The 14977-nt window shown below is 41.2% G+C and overlaps 1 non-coding gene across 1 annotated transcript; it reads left to right on the top strand.

Annotated features, from left to right (window-relative positions):
• The first annotated feature begins 160 nt into the window (after positions 1-160).
• Positions 161-232, top strand: LOC142855175 (small nucleolar RNA SNORD113/SNORD114 family). The gene has a single exon (XR_012911438.1). It is a non-coding gene; the product is annotated as a small nucleolar RNA SNORD113/SNORD114 family (small nucleolar RNA).
• Positions 233-14977: the final 14745 nt, after the last annotated feature.

The raw sequence follows: 14977 nt of genomic DNA, 5'->3' as shown, positions 1-14977 counted from the left end.
AGAGCATGTAACAAAACGGACACTAATTATGGCAAAAGATCCTTGGAAACTCTGGAGTATATTCAAGGATCGTGTCCTTAGATTTTTGTGATTTTTAATGACCTCAGTAGTGTTAGTGGTCAATTGTTCATAAGCCAACAGGGAAGCGGAGGGGTGGTGTGGGATTAATGATGACCACTGGTGCTGTATGAGCTGTTGGCTGTGTCTGCAGGTCTGGGAGGCTGAGGTCCACATCATTAAGGGAGAGTAGGAAGCAGGGAGCTAGGGGAAGAGTTTGGCATGAGGGGAGCCAATGAAACCCAAGCATGTGTGAAATGCTGGAAGGAGACCTGCTGCTTTCGGGGGCTAACTTTAAAAAATTCTTACATACAAGTGGAGGAAAAAATGCTTTAGCCAGACATGGCATTTTAATATTTTATTCTTATAAAATAAATATTCTTTTGTTAAACTATTTAACAGTTTAATGATGTAAGATACAGGACACTTGGGAGCTGGAAAGATGGCTCAGTGGTTAAGAGCCCTGGCTGCTCTTCCAGAGGTTCTGAGTTCAATTCCCAGCAACCACATGGTGGCTCACAACCATCTGTAATGAGATCTGGCGCCCTCTTCTGGCATTCAGGCATACATGGAGGCAGAATGTTGTATACATAATAAATAAATAAAATCTTAAAAAAAAAGATACAGGACACTTACTACAAAAAACGCATGGCAGAACACTGTTCTAGAATTCTGCATTGGACTCCAGTAGCGGATATACAAAGCCCCCTTGGTATAGACTGAGTGGCTTCACATGAAGGTGTGGTGCACAAAGATGTGCGGCTAAGGTTTCCTAGCAAAACAACAGGAGGTGAGGTTTTTATCGGATGCCTCTCTTCAGGCAGTGCCTTATCTTGCTCTCTTGGGGCTCAGGGGAAGCCCCTGCATTTCTGTGATCTGATGGGGGTGGGGAGAGAAGAACGCACGGGGTGAGAGGGCAAGCAGAGGAGGTAATAGTTACTGCAGATGGCATTTCTGTTCTCACTTCCCCTCATTTATGTTGGACATTAGGACATGACACAGCAGGCGTGAAAAGAGTATATTCTATATGGTGTGTGCACGCGTGTGCATGCATGTGCGGATATGAGTCCGTGTTTGTGACACAATGTGTAGGAATCACAGGACAACCTTCTGTGTCAGTCCTTGCCTGTAGCACGATCAATAAAAACCCGGAAACAGATATTGGAGTTCAATATTTGGTCAGAAAAGCAAAGCAGCAAGCCACTGGCTCTACCTCAGTCTGAAATGGCGATCCTGCCTCCAGGAATCTCAGAACGAGACTGTGTCTGAGAACTGTCTTACATTCCTCTAGAGTTCTGGGATTAAAGGCGTGCACCACTACTGCCTGGTTTCTGTAGCGAACTAGTGTGGCTCCTGGGATTAAAGGTGTGTGCCTTTGTTGCCTGGTCTGTAAGGCTGACCAGTGGGACTGTTTAGCTCTCTGATCTTCAGGCAAGCTTTATTTATTAAAATACAAATGAAAACTCACTATATTTGCCTTCCACCCTGAGACAGGATGTCTGTTCCCTGCCACATGCCAGCAAGCTGAGCCAGCCTGTCCTCCACGCCCACCCGGTCTCTGTGTAGAAACACTTAGGCTACAGATGGGTGTGGCTGTGTCTAGCTTTACACAGGCTCTGGGAATCTGAACTTAGGTCCTCATGCTTCCATGGCAAATGCTTTACCAGGTGAGTCTTCTCCTCAGTCCCAGAATGTGATTAATGACTCCTGTTCTTCCTTTCTTCCCTTGATTCCTTCTTCATAGTGCTGAGGTTCCAGAGCGTTGAGGTTGCCAGACAAGGTTTCACTATGGAGTTATTCCCCGCTGTGCACTCTGGTGGCTGAGGGCGGAAAGGAAGTGGAGGGATAGAACCATCTTACGGTTGGATGTGGTTGAAATAAAGGGCAATAGCAATAGCCTGTAACATTTCGGGAGTCTGTCAAACAACCCTGACCAACAGATCAAAAGAGGGCTTCTCATGCCTGGCGTAGGGGTTTTCCTAGATGCTCTTTGACTCTCGGAGAATGCACGGCCAGTCCAGATGAGAAAATTTTATTTAAACTATAGACGTAAGTGGATCATGAATAGTATGATTGCTTATGACTTGTTCAAACATTCTTAGTGTTACATTTTACTCTCCTCTCCTTCCTCTGTCTCCTCCATAACTAGAGGCCCCCCCCCCCATTTTCCCATTTCCTTCGTCAGGTATTGTGTACATTGCTATTTCCCTCTATTGTGTCCTCCATCCCTCATCCTGGCAGGAGTATATTTTTGCTTTCCTGATTTTTATTTATTCATTCATTCATTCATTCATTCATTTATTATGTATACAATATTCTTTCTGCGTGTATGCCTGAAGGCCAGAAGAGGGCACCAGACCTCATTTCAGATGGTTGTGAGCCACCATGTGGTTGCTGGGAATTGAACTCAGGACCTTTGGAAGAGCAGGCAATGCTCTTAACCGCTGAGCCATCTCTCCAGCCCCTGCTTTCCTGATTTTTATAGCTACTTCATGACATGTACTCACATCTGAAGATCTGGAGCTAGGCGCCTCCAATAATAGAGAACTTGTGACATATGTCTTTCTGGGTCTGGGTTACCTTACTCAATATGATCTTTTTGAGTTCATAATTTCACTTTAACTTACAGGTGAGCAGTGTTTCCTAGTGTATCTACACCACAGTATTTTATTTTCCCTTTATCAGTTGAAGGCCATTTAAGGTGTTTCCATTTTTTAGCTGTTGTAAATAGAGCGTATGACTGGGCTAGTGTCTGTGCAGCAGGATGTCAAGTCCTTTGGTTATTTGCCAAGAAGTGATAAAGCCGGCTTATGCAATAGATTTAATTGTAGCTTTTGGAGAATTCTGCACATTGATTTCCATAGTGGCTGTGCCAGTTTGCGATCCACCAACAGTGAATGAGTATTCCCTTTTCCCTGAATCTTTTCTAGGATTTGTTACCAGTTGTTTTGTGGAGGCTTGCCATTCTGGCTGGGATAAAAATGGAATCTTTTAATTAAATTGTTTTTATTGAGCTATATATTCTTCTCTGCTCTCCTCCCTTCCTTTCCCCTTCCTTCCTCCTCTTCCCTTTCTACCCTCTCCCATGGTTCCCATGCTCCCAGTTTTCTCAGGAGATCTTGTCTTTTTCTACTTCTCATGTAGATTAGACCCTTGCATGTCTTTGTTATCTAGGTTCTCTGGAATTGTGAATTGTAGGCTGATTTTTCTTTGTTTTATCTCTAAAAGGCATTTATGAGTGAGTATATATTATATTTGTCTTTCTGTGTCTGGGTTACCTCACTCAGTAGGATATTTTCTAGATCCATCCATTTGCCTGCAAATTTCAAAATGTCATTATTTTTTCTGCTGTGTAGTACTGCATTGTGTAAATGTACCACATTTTTCTTATCCATTCTTTGGTTGAGGGGCATTTAGGTCATTTCCGTGTTCTGGCTATGACAAATGCTGCTATGAACATAGTTGGACACATGTCCTTGTGGTACAATTGAGCATCCTTTGGGTATATACTCAAAAGTGGTATTTCTGGGTCTTGAGATAGGCTGTTTCCTAATTTTTTGAGAAATTCCATACTGATTTCCAAAGTGGCTGTACCAGTTTGCACTGCCATCAGCAATGGAGGAATGTTCTCTTTACCCCACAACCTCTCCAGCATAAGTTGTCAACAGTGTTTTTGATCTTGGCCATTCTGACAGGTGTGTTTGTTTGTTTGTTTGTTTGTTTTTGAGACAGGGTTTCTCTGGAGCTTTGGAACTAGCTCTTGTAGACCAGGCTGGCCTCGAACTCACAGAGATCCACCTATCTCTGCCTTCAGAGTGCTGGGATTAAAGGCATGCACCACCACCGCCCAGCTTCTGACAGGTTTAAGATGGAATCTCAAGAGTTGTTTTGATTTGCATTTCTCTGATGGCTAAGAATGTTGTGCATTTCCTTAAGTATCTTTCTGCTATTTTAGATTCATCTGTTGAGAGGTCTTTATTTAGGTCTGTACCTCATTTTCTTTATTGGATTATTTGTTCTTTTGATGACCAATTTCTTGAGTTCTTTGTATATTTTGGAGATCAGACCTGTCTGATGTGGGGTTAGTGAAGATCTTTTCCCATTCTGTAGGCTGTCATTTGTCTTATTGACAGTGTCCTTTGCTTTACAGAAGCTTCTCAGTTTCAGTTTATTTATTTTGCTCTCAGTGCCTGTGCTATTGGGGTTATATTTAGGAAGCGGTCTCCTGTGCCAGTGTGTTCAAGTGTACTTCCCACTTGCTCTTCTATGAGGTTCAGTGTGGTTGGTTTTATGTTGAATTCTTTGATCCAAGAAAATGAAATCTTAAAGTTGTTTTGATTTACATCTCCCTAATTGCTAGAAATGATGAACATTTCTTGAGTCTCAGGCCCATTTTGAGTTTTTTTGTTTTTCTTTTATTTTGTTTTGACTCTGTGTGTTGAGGTCTTTAAATATTTCAGATATTAATCCTATAAAATGTGTAGCCAACAAAGAGACTCTGCCATTCTGTATGCTCCCTCTTCACCTAGTTAGCGTGCAGAAGCTCTATAGTTTCATGAAGTCCCACTTGTCAATTGTTGGTCTTAATTCTTGGGTAAATAAAGTCCTCTCTGGAAAGTCCTTTCCTACACCTACGTAGTGCAATTGTCCATGTTTTCGTCGAGCAGTTTCAGGCTTCATGTTTATGTCTCTAATCCATTTTGATGCAGGTAGTTTTTGTACAAGGTGATAGATACGGTTCTCTTTTTATTCTTCTACATATGGACGTCCAGTTTTCCCAGCACCCTTTGTTGAAGATACTTTCTTTTCTCCAGCTTTTATTTTTGGCATCCTTGTCAAATATTAAGTTTCTAAAGTATAAGATGGGGATTTTGATTGGGATTGCATCAAACATGTAAATGGCTTTTGGTAAAATGGCCATCTTCGCAATATTAATTCTACCAACCTACGAGTACGAGATGGCTTTCCATTGTCTAGTATCTTTATCTCTTCAGAAGTTTTAAGTTTTTCATTGCAGAGGTCCTTCCCTTTCTCAGGTTTCCTAGATATTTTATTTTCTCTGAGGATATTGTGAATGTAAGTGTGTTCACGAACTTCTCTGTAAGTTTGTTATTGATGTATAGAAAATCTATTGATTTGTACAAGTTGATTCTGTATCCTACCACATTGCTAAATTAAAAAAAATGTTTCTAGACGTTTTCTGATAGATTTTTTTGATCATTAAAGTATAATGTCATGTCATCTGCAAAATGGGATAGTTTGGCTTCTTCTTTCCATGTTTGTCTCCTCTTAGAGGACATTCCTCTTTCATGACTGACTTCAGTGGAACTGCTTTAAAATTTTCCTCCATTTAGGGTGGTGATGGTTGTGGGTTTCTCTTACACAGCTTTTATTATGTTGAGGTTGTTCCATCTAGTCCTACATGCTCATGACTTTTATCATAAAGGCTTTTTCTTTATTAAGATAATCAAATGATTTTTGTCTTTGAGTCCATCTAAGTGTTTATTATATTTATTAACTTGCATATTGAACCATTGTAGTAATATGGAGCGGCGGGGCTGCGTCCCCAACACCCCAAGACGCCTGCCCGGCAAGCTTTACCCGAAATAATTACACGGACACTGTATTCTTTTAAACACTGCTTTGGCTCATTTCTACCTAGCATCTTCTAGGCTAACTCTCCCACCTGGACTAGCCCATTTCTTATCATCTGTGTAGCACCGGTCTTACCGGGAAGATTCTAGCCTAAGTCCATCCTGGGTCGGAGCTTCAGAGCTTCATCGCGTGTGTCTGCCCAGGAGCCGGGAGCATGGCGGACGTCTGCGTCTGCTCCGGAGAGGAGAGCTGTCGAGTCTGACCTCACTTTCTCTTCCTCCCGGCATTCTGTTCTGTTTACTCCTCACACCTATCTTCTAACCAATGAGAGCCAAGCAGCTTCTTTTATTTTAACCAATGACCTTCCTCCATCATTTCCCCTTTTTCGGTTTAAACAAAAAAAGGCTTTAACTTTAACATAGCAAAATTACATATAACAAAACAGTTATCAAGTAAAAGTTACATCAGAAACATTTATACATATAACAAAATTGACCGTAAATCTCTATCAATAAAGCAAAATCTATACTAAGGCAAATTATTCATGTCTATATCATATCCCCCATTAAATGTAAAAGAATGTTTATAAACCATATTTGGGAACATGGGCGCAGTTTTTTCTCTCCAAACTGCTTCCTGCTGAATGTGGGCGTCGTTAATTAGGCCTTTCATGGCATAACCTGTGTGCTAGGGTCATCTCAGTTGGCAGTAGAGCAGAGCAATTTTCTGAAGATATTCACAGCAACCCTTCAGGAGGACGTGGTCCATCATACCAAATCGGAATTGAAGAAATGAACAGGGTCTCATCCTCTGTGAAAACAAAATAAGAAACTCCTTTCCAAAGCATCATGTCCTTAAACCCAAATTCTGAAATCATAATACCCTTATATCCATTCTGGTTTAGCTTGGCAGCCCATGTAATGAAATGTCTCTCTGTACTTAGCTCCTTCACAGTTAAAAATTTTAAAGAAAACACAATGTACATAATCCAGACTTTCTGTGAATTTTCCATCTTTACGCGGCTTATTTTTATTTATATCTATAACTATCTGTACTCTGTCTCTTTAAAGACTTTACTTTTACTTTTTTCTTTTTAAACCATTAACTTTATTCTCTATATTCTTTTTCTTCTCTCTCCCAAGCCAACGTACATTCATCCAACAGTGTGATTCATTTAGTGGTCTGAATCTGTCCTATTGTGAATCTACAATTTTTTACTATCCAGGAGCACTTTTGATTTGCGCCTTTAAATCACTAGGCGCTTAAGAATCTAAGCTGTGACATTCCTAGGTTAACTTTTTGCTTTTTGAGCATATATCTTTGACCTGGAATAACCCTGTAGACCAGGCTGTCTTTGAACTCTCAGAGATCCGCCTGTCTCTGCCTCCCAGGCATTGGGATTAAAGGTGTTTGCTACTACACCTTGAACTCACAGAGATCTGTTCGTCTCAGCCTTCTAGGCACTGGGATTAAAGGCGTGTGATACCACACCTTGAAGTCACAGAGGTTTACTTTAAGAATTTTAACTTTTAGTCTGCTTATATTTTTAACACTGTAAATCATTTAAAATTTTTCTTTGTCTTTGAATCTCTCTTTACTGTATATCTCTGTTTTTTGACCACATGAGTCTTTAATTTAGCAAGCAATATCAGTAGAATTAAAGCCGTGGCTTTGCGGGCTAGATGTAGCCCATTCCTTAGCTTTCCAGCCTCATGGCTGAGGTACTGGCTGTAAGGTCCCTGCCAGCCAGCGAGCTACAACAGACAACACTCAAATCCTCTCTCGGTAGCTGGCCCTCCTGCCTCAAACAGTCAGAGTTTGCCCTGGCAGGATGGCCCAGAAAACCGGCATTTTTAAACAGCGCAGCTTTTTTCCTGCTACGGCTGAAAACCGAAAAGCATGTGTTCAGCTTTTCGTCAACACCGTTTTAAGTGTTTCGTGGCAGGACCTCTTAATGAGCTGCAGGCTTTGCAGCTAAAGCTGAGTCAGGAAGCCTCTCTTAGATGAGGCGCTTGCTTGCCTCTAGCAAGCAGAGTAGACCAGAGAAATTGTCACAATCAAGAAAACATGCTTTACTCTTTCCCAAGCTTTCTCAGGCTTTCTGTGGACTCAGTTAGCCACACGTCTGGGCGTCATTTGTAGTAATATGGAGCGGCGGGGCTGCGTCCCCAACACCCCAAGCCGCCTGCCCGGCAAGCTTTACCCGAAATAATTACACGGACACTGTATTCTTTTAAACACTGCTTTGGCTCATTTCTACCTAGCATCTTCTAGGCTAACTCTCCCACCTGGACTAGCCCATTTCTTATCATCTGTGTAGCACCGGTCTTACCGGGAAGATTCTAGCCTAAGTCCATCCTGGGTCGGAGCTTCAGAGCTTCATCGCGTGTGTCTGCCCAGGAGCCGGGAGCATGGCGGACGTCTGCGTCTGCTCCGGAGAGGAGAGCTGTCGAGTCTGACCTCACTTTCTCTTCCTCCCGGCATTCTGTTCTGTTTACTCCTCACACCTATCTTCTAACCAATGAGAGCCAAGCAGCTTCTTTTATTTTAACCAATGACCTTCCTCCATCAAACCATTCCTGCATGTCAAGGATAAAACTAACTTGGTCATGGTGGACACTCTTTTTGATATGTCTCTATTTTGTTTGTATTTTACCGAGCATTTTTGAGTCCATGTTTATCAGACATCTTGGCCTGTAGTGTTTTTTTGTAGTTGTTGTGTTTATTGTTTTGGTATTAGAGTGATACTGGTGTCATAGGAGTTTGGGAATGGTCCACCTGTTTCTACTTTCTTGAATGATTTTAAGGATTGACTGTAGACGTTTGGAAGTTTGACAGAATTCTGCTGTGAACCTATATGGTCCTGGATTTTATTTTATTTTTTTTTAAGCTAGAAGGCTTTTTATTACTTTTCCAATCTCATTTGTTATGGCTCTGTTTAGGATAATGACTTATTGGTTTAATTATTGTAATTTGATTGAATCTAGATATTCATTTCTTTTAGGTTTCTAACTAAATGGAGTACATATTCTTAAAAGCATTCCTTAAAATATTCTGAAATTCTTTGGTTTCTGATGTAATGTTTCTCTGTTCATTACTGATTCTGTTCATTTGGGTCTTCTCTCTCCTTTGGTTAGTTGAGATAAAGACCTGTCAATCTTTATCTTCTTAAAGAACCGGTTCTTACACAATTCTTTTTTTTTTTTTATTGAGAAAAGGAAGAAAAAAAAAACAAGTTTCCACCTCCTCCCAGCCTCCCATTTCCCTCCCCCTCCTCCCACCCTTCTCCCCCTCCCCCCACTCCTCTCCCCCTCCCTCTCCAATCCAAAGAGCAGTCAGGGTTCCCTGCCCAGTGGTAAGTCCTAGGTCCTCCCCCTCTGTCCAAATCTAGGAAGGTGAACATCCAAACTGGTTAGGCTACCACAAAGCCAGCACATTGCATAGGATCAAAACCCCGTGCCATTGTCCTTGGCTTCTCATCAGCCCTCATTGTTCGCCATGTTCAGAGAGTCCAGTTTTATCCCATGCTTTTTCAGTCACAGTCCAGCTGGCCTTGGTGAGCTCCCAGTAGATCAGCTCCACTGTCTCAGTGGGTGGGTGCACCCCTCGTGGTCCCGACTTCTTTGCTCATGTTCTCCCTCCTTCTGCTCCTCATTGGGACCTTGGGAGCTCAGTCCAGTGCTCCAGTGTGGGTCTCTGTCTCTATCTCCATCCATCACCAGATGAAGGTTCTATGATGATATGCAAGATATTCGTCAGTATTGCTCTAGGATAGGGTCATTTCAGGTTCTCTATCCTCAGCTGCCCAAGGAACTAACTGGGGACCTCGGCTTGGGCACCTGGGAGCCACTTTAGGTTCAAGTCTCTTGCCAACCCTAAGGTGGCTCCCTTAACTAAGAATTGTGTTTCCGTGCTCCCCTGTCCAACCTTCCTTTATCCCAATCCTCCTTTTTCCCCAAGTTCCCCCCATCCTCCCCTTCTCCCTTTTCTCTCCCCATCTCCCCTTACTCCCATCCCACCCCACCCCCAAGATCTCAATTTTCTCCCTGGCAATTTTGTCTACTTCCCATAGCCAAGAGGATAACTACATCTTTTTCCTTTGGTTCACCTTCTTACTTAGCTTCTTTAGGATCACCAATTGTAGACTCCGTGACCCTTATTTATGGCTAGAAACCAATTATGAGTGAGTACATCCCATATTCATCTTTTTGGGTCTGGGTTACCTCACTCAGGATAGTGTTTTCTATTTCCATCCATTTGCATGCAAAATTCGAGAAGTCATTGTTTTTTACCGCAGCGTAGTACTCTAATGTGTAGATATTCCACACTTTCTTCATCCATTCTTCCATTGAGGGGCATCTAGATTGTTTCTAGGTTCTGGCTATTACAAATAATACTGCTATGAACATGGTTGAACAAATGCTCTTGTCATATGATAGAACATCTCTTGGGTATATTCCCAGGAGTGGTATTGCTGGGTCCAGGGGTAGGTTGATCCCGAATTTCCTGAGAAACCGAAACACTGATTTCCAAAGTGGTTGCACAAGATTGCATTCCCACCAGCAATGGATGAGGGTACCCCTTCCTTCACAGCCTCTCCAGCAAAGGCTATCATTGGAGTTTTTGATTTTAGCCATTCTGACAGGTGTAAGATGATATCTCAAAGTTGTTTTGATTTGCATTTCCCTGATTGCTAAGGAAGTTGAGCATGACCTTAAGTGTCTTTTGGCCATTTGAACTTCCTCTGCTGAGAATTCTCTGTTCAGTTCAGTGCCCCATTTTTTAATTGGGTTCATTAGCATTTTAAAGTCTAGTTTCCTGAGTTCTCTGTATATTTTGGAGATCAGACCTTTGTCTGTTGTGGGGTTGGTGAAGATCTTCTCCCAGTCAGTAGGTTGCCTTTTTGTCTTGGTGACAGTGTCCTTTGCTTTACAGAAGCTTCTCAGTTTTAGTAGGTCCCATTTATTCAATGTTGCCCTTAATGTCTGTGCTGTTGGGGTTACACATAGGAAGCGATCTCCTGTGCCCATCTGTTGTAGGGTACTTCCCAATTTCTCTTCTATTAGGTTCAATGTGTTCGGGCTGATAGTGAGGTCTTTAATCCATTTGGACTTGAGTTTTGTGCACGGTGATAGATATGGGTCTATTTTCATTCTTCTACAGGTTGACATCCAGTTATGCCAGCACCATTTGTTGAAGATGCTTTCTTTCTTCCATTGTACACTTTTCGCTCCTTTATCAAAAATGAGGTGTTCATAGGTTTGTGGGTTAAAATTTGGGTCTTCTATATGATTCCATTGGTCGACATCTCTGTTTTTATGCCAGTACCACACTGTCTTCATCATTGTAGCTCTGTAATAGAGTTTGAAGTCAGGGATGGTAATGCCTCCATACAATCCTTTATTGTATAGGATTGTTTTGGATATCCTGGGTTTTTTGTTTTTCCATATAAAGTTGATTATTGTCCTCTCAAGATCTGTGAAGAATTTTGATGGGACCTTGATGGGGATTGCATTGAATCTATAAATTGCCTTTGGTAGAATTGCCATTTTTACTATGTTGATCCTCCCAATCCAAGAGCAAGGGAGGTCCTTCCATTTTCTGGTATACTCCTCAATTTCTTTCTTCAATGCCTTAAAGTTCTTGTCAAATAGATCTTTCACTTCCTTGGTTATTCCAAGATATTTTATGCTGTTTGTGGCTATCGTGAAAGGTGAAGCTTCTCTGATTTCCCTCTCTGCTTCCATATCCTTTGTGTATAAGAGGGCGACTGATTTTTTGGAGTTGATCTTGTATCCTGCCACATTACTAAAGGTGTTTATCAGCTGTAAAAGTTCTTTGGTGGAGTTTTGGGGGTCGCTTATGTACACTATCATATCATCTGCAAATAACGAAAGTTTAACTTCTTCCTTTCCAATTCGAATCCCCTTGATCCCCTTATGTTGTCTTATTGCTATTGCTAGAACTTCAAGCACTATATTGAAGAGGTATGGCGAGAGTGGACAGCCTTGTCGTGTTCCTGAGTTTAGCGTGATGGCTTTGAGTTTCTCTCCATTTAATTTGATGTTAGCTGTTGGCTTGCTGTATATAGCTTTTATTATATTTAGGTATGACCCTTGTATCCCTAATCTCTCCAAAACTTTTATCATAAAGGGATGTTGAATTTTGTCAAATGCTTTTTCAGCATCTAATGAAATGATCATATGGTTTTTTTCTTTCAGTTTATTTATATGATGGATTACATTGATAGATTTTCGTATGTTGAACCAGCCCTGCATCCCTGGGATGAAGCCTACTTGATCATAATGGATAATTTTTCTGATGTGTTCTTGGATTCGGTTTGCCAGTATTTTGTTGAGGATTTTTGCATTGATGTTCATGAGTGAGATTGGTCTATAATTCTTTTTCTTGGTTGAGTCTTTGTGTGGTTTTGGTATCAGAGTAACTGTAGCTTCATAAAAGGAATTTGGCAATGCCTCTTCTGTTTCTATATTGTGAAATACATTAAGGAGTATAGGTATTAGGTCTTCTTGGAAGTTCTGGTAGAATTCCGCATTGAAACCATCTGGTCCTGGGCTTTTTTTGGTAGGGAGGTTTTTGATAACCTCTTCTAATTCTTCACTACTAACAGGTCTATTTAGATTGTTCACCTGGTCCTGGTTTAACTTTGGTATATGGTATTTATCTAAAAAAGTGTCCATTTCCTTTACATTTTCCAGTTTTGTGGCATATATGCTTTTGTAGTAAGATCTAATGATTCTCTGAATTTCCTCTGTGTCTGTGGTTATGTCCCCCTTTTTCATTTCTGATCTTATTAATTTGCAAATTCTCTCTCTGCCGTTTGATTAGTTTGGATAGGGGTTTGTCAATCTTGTTGATTTTCTCCAGGAACCAGCTTTTTGTTTCATTGATTCTTTGTATTGTTTTCTGTGTTTCTATTTTGTTGATTTCAGCCCTCAGTTTGATTATTTGCAGTCTTCTACTCCTCCTGGGCGCGTCTGCTTCTTTTTTTTCTAGAGCTTTCAGGTGGGCTGTTAAGTCTCCAATGTGAGCTTTCTCTGTTTTCTTTAAGTGGGCACTTAGTGCTATGAACTTTCCTCTTAGGACTTCTTTCATAGTGTCCCATAAGTTTGAGTATGTTGTTTCTTTATTTTCATTGAATTCCAGGAAGACTTTAATTTCTTTCTTTATTGCTTCCTTAATCCAGGTATGGTTCAGTAGTTGACTGTTCAGTTTCCATGAATTTGTAGGCTTTCTGGGGGTAGCATTGTTGTTGAATTCTAACTTTAATCCATGGTGATCTGATAAGACACAGGTGGTTACTAATATTTTTTTGTAACTGTGTAAGTTAGCTTTGCTACCGAGTATGTGGTCAATTTTCGAGAAGGTTCCATGAGCTGCAGAGAAGAAGGTATATTCTTTCCTCTTTGGGTGGAATAATCTATAGATGTCTGTTAAGTCCATTTGTTTCATTACCTCCATTAATTCTCTAATTTCTCTGTTAGGTTTCTGTTTGATTGACCTGTCCATTGGTGAGAGAGGAGTGTTGAAGTCTCCTACTATTAGTGTGTGTGGTTTGATGGCTGCCTTGAGTTTTAGCAATGTTTCTTTTATGTGCGTGGGTGCTTTTATATTAGGGGCATAGATGTTCAGGATTGAGACTTCATCCTGATGAACTGTTCCTGTTATGAGTATAAAATGCCCCTCTCCATCTCTTCTGATTGATTTAAGTTTGAAGTCAACTTTGTTAGAGATTAGTATGGCCACACCTGCTTGTTTCTTAGGTCCATTTGCTTGATAAGCCTTTTCCCAGCCCTTTACTCTGAGTAGGTGCCTGTCTTTGTGGTTGAGGTGTGTTTCTTGTAAACAGCAGAATGTTGGATCCTGTTTTTTTATCCAATCTCTTAGCCTGTGCCTTTTTATAGGTGAGTTGAGTCCATTGACATTAAGTGATATTAAAGACCAGTCGTTGTTAACTCCGGTCACTTTTTTAGTCGTAGAGTTTGTGTGTTTCCCTTCTTTGATTTGTGTTGGTGAAGGGTCTCTAGATGTCTGAGTTATTGTGGTCATTGTTGGACTTCTTGGTTAGTGATTTTCCTTCTATTACTTTCTGTAAAGCTGGATTTGTGGCTGTATATTGTTTAAATTTGTTTTTATCTTGGAAAATTTTATTTTCTCCATTTATAGTGAACGAAAGCTTGGCTGGGTAGAGTAATCTGGGCTTGCATCCATGGTCTCTCAGTTTCTGCAGTACATCTATCCAGGACCTTCTGGCTTTCATGGTTTCCATGGAGAAGTCAGGTGTAAGTCTGATAGGTTTACCTTTATAAGTAATTTGGCCTTTTTCCTTTGCAGCTCTTAATATTCTTTTTTATTCTGTGTGCTTTGTGTTTTGATAATTATATGGCGAGTGGATGGTTTTTTTTTTTTTTTGATCCAGCCTATTCGGTGTTCTGTATGCTTCTTGAATCTTCATAGGTATATCTTTCTTTAGGTTGGGAATCTTACACAATTCTTTATGCTGTTTTCATTGTTTTTATTTCATTAATTTCTGTCCTGGCTAGTTTTATGTCAATTTGACACAAGCTAAAGTCATCAGAGAGAAGGAAAACTCAATTGAGAAAATGCCTCCATATGATTGGGCTGTAGACAAGTTGGTAGGACATTTTCTTTTTCTTTTTTCTTTTTTTTTTTTGAGAAAAGGAGAAAAAAAAAGTTTCCACCTCCTCCCAGCCTCCCATTTCCCTCCCCCTCCTCCCACCCTTCGCCCCCTCCTCCCACCCTTCTCCCCCTCTCCCACTCCTTTCCCCTCCCTCTCCAGTCCAAAGAGCAGTCAGGGTTCTCTGCCCTGTGGAAAGTCCAAGGTCCTCCCCCCTCTGTCCATATCTAGAAGGTGAACTCCAAACTGGCTAGGCTCCCACAAAGCAATCACATTAGGTAGGATCAAAACCCCATGCCATTGTCCTTTGCGTCTCATCAGCCCTCATTGTTCGCCATGTTCAAAGAGTCCAGTTTTATCCCATGCTTTTTCAGTCACAGTCCAGCTGGCCTTGGTGAGCTCCCAATAGATCAGCTCCACTGTCTCAGTGGGTGGGTGCACCCCTCGTGGTCCCGACATCCTTGCTCATGTTCTCCCTCCTTCTGCTCCTCATTGGGACCTTGGGAGCTCAGTCCAGTGCTCCAGTGTGGGTCTCTGTCTCTATCTCCATCCATCACCAGATGAAGGTTCTATGATGATATGCAAGATATTCATCAGTATTGCTCTAGGATAGGGTCATTTCAGGTTCCCTATCCTCAGCTGCCCAAGGAACTAACTGGGGACCTT

This window comes from Microtus pennsylvanicus, chromosome 7, assembly GCF_037038515.1.
Source record: "Microtus pennsylvanicus isolate mMicPen1 chromosome 7, mMicPen1.hap1, whole genome shotgun sequence".
NCBI classification, from domain to species: Eukaryota; Metazoa; Chordata; class Mammalia; order Rodentia; family Cricetidae; genus Microtus; species Microtus pennsylvanicus.
This window is presented reverse-complemented; position numbering and strand designations above follow the sequence as displayed.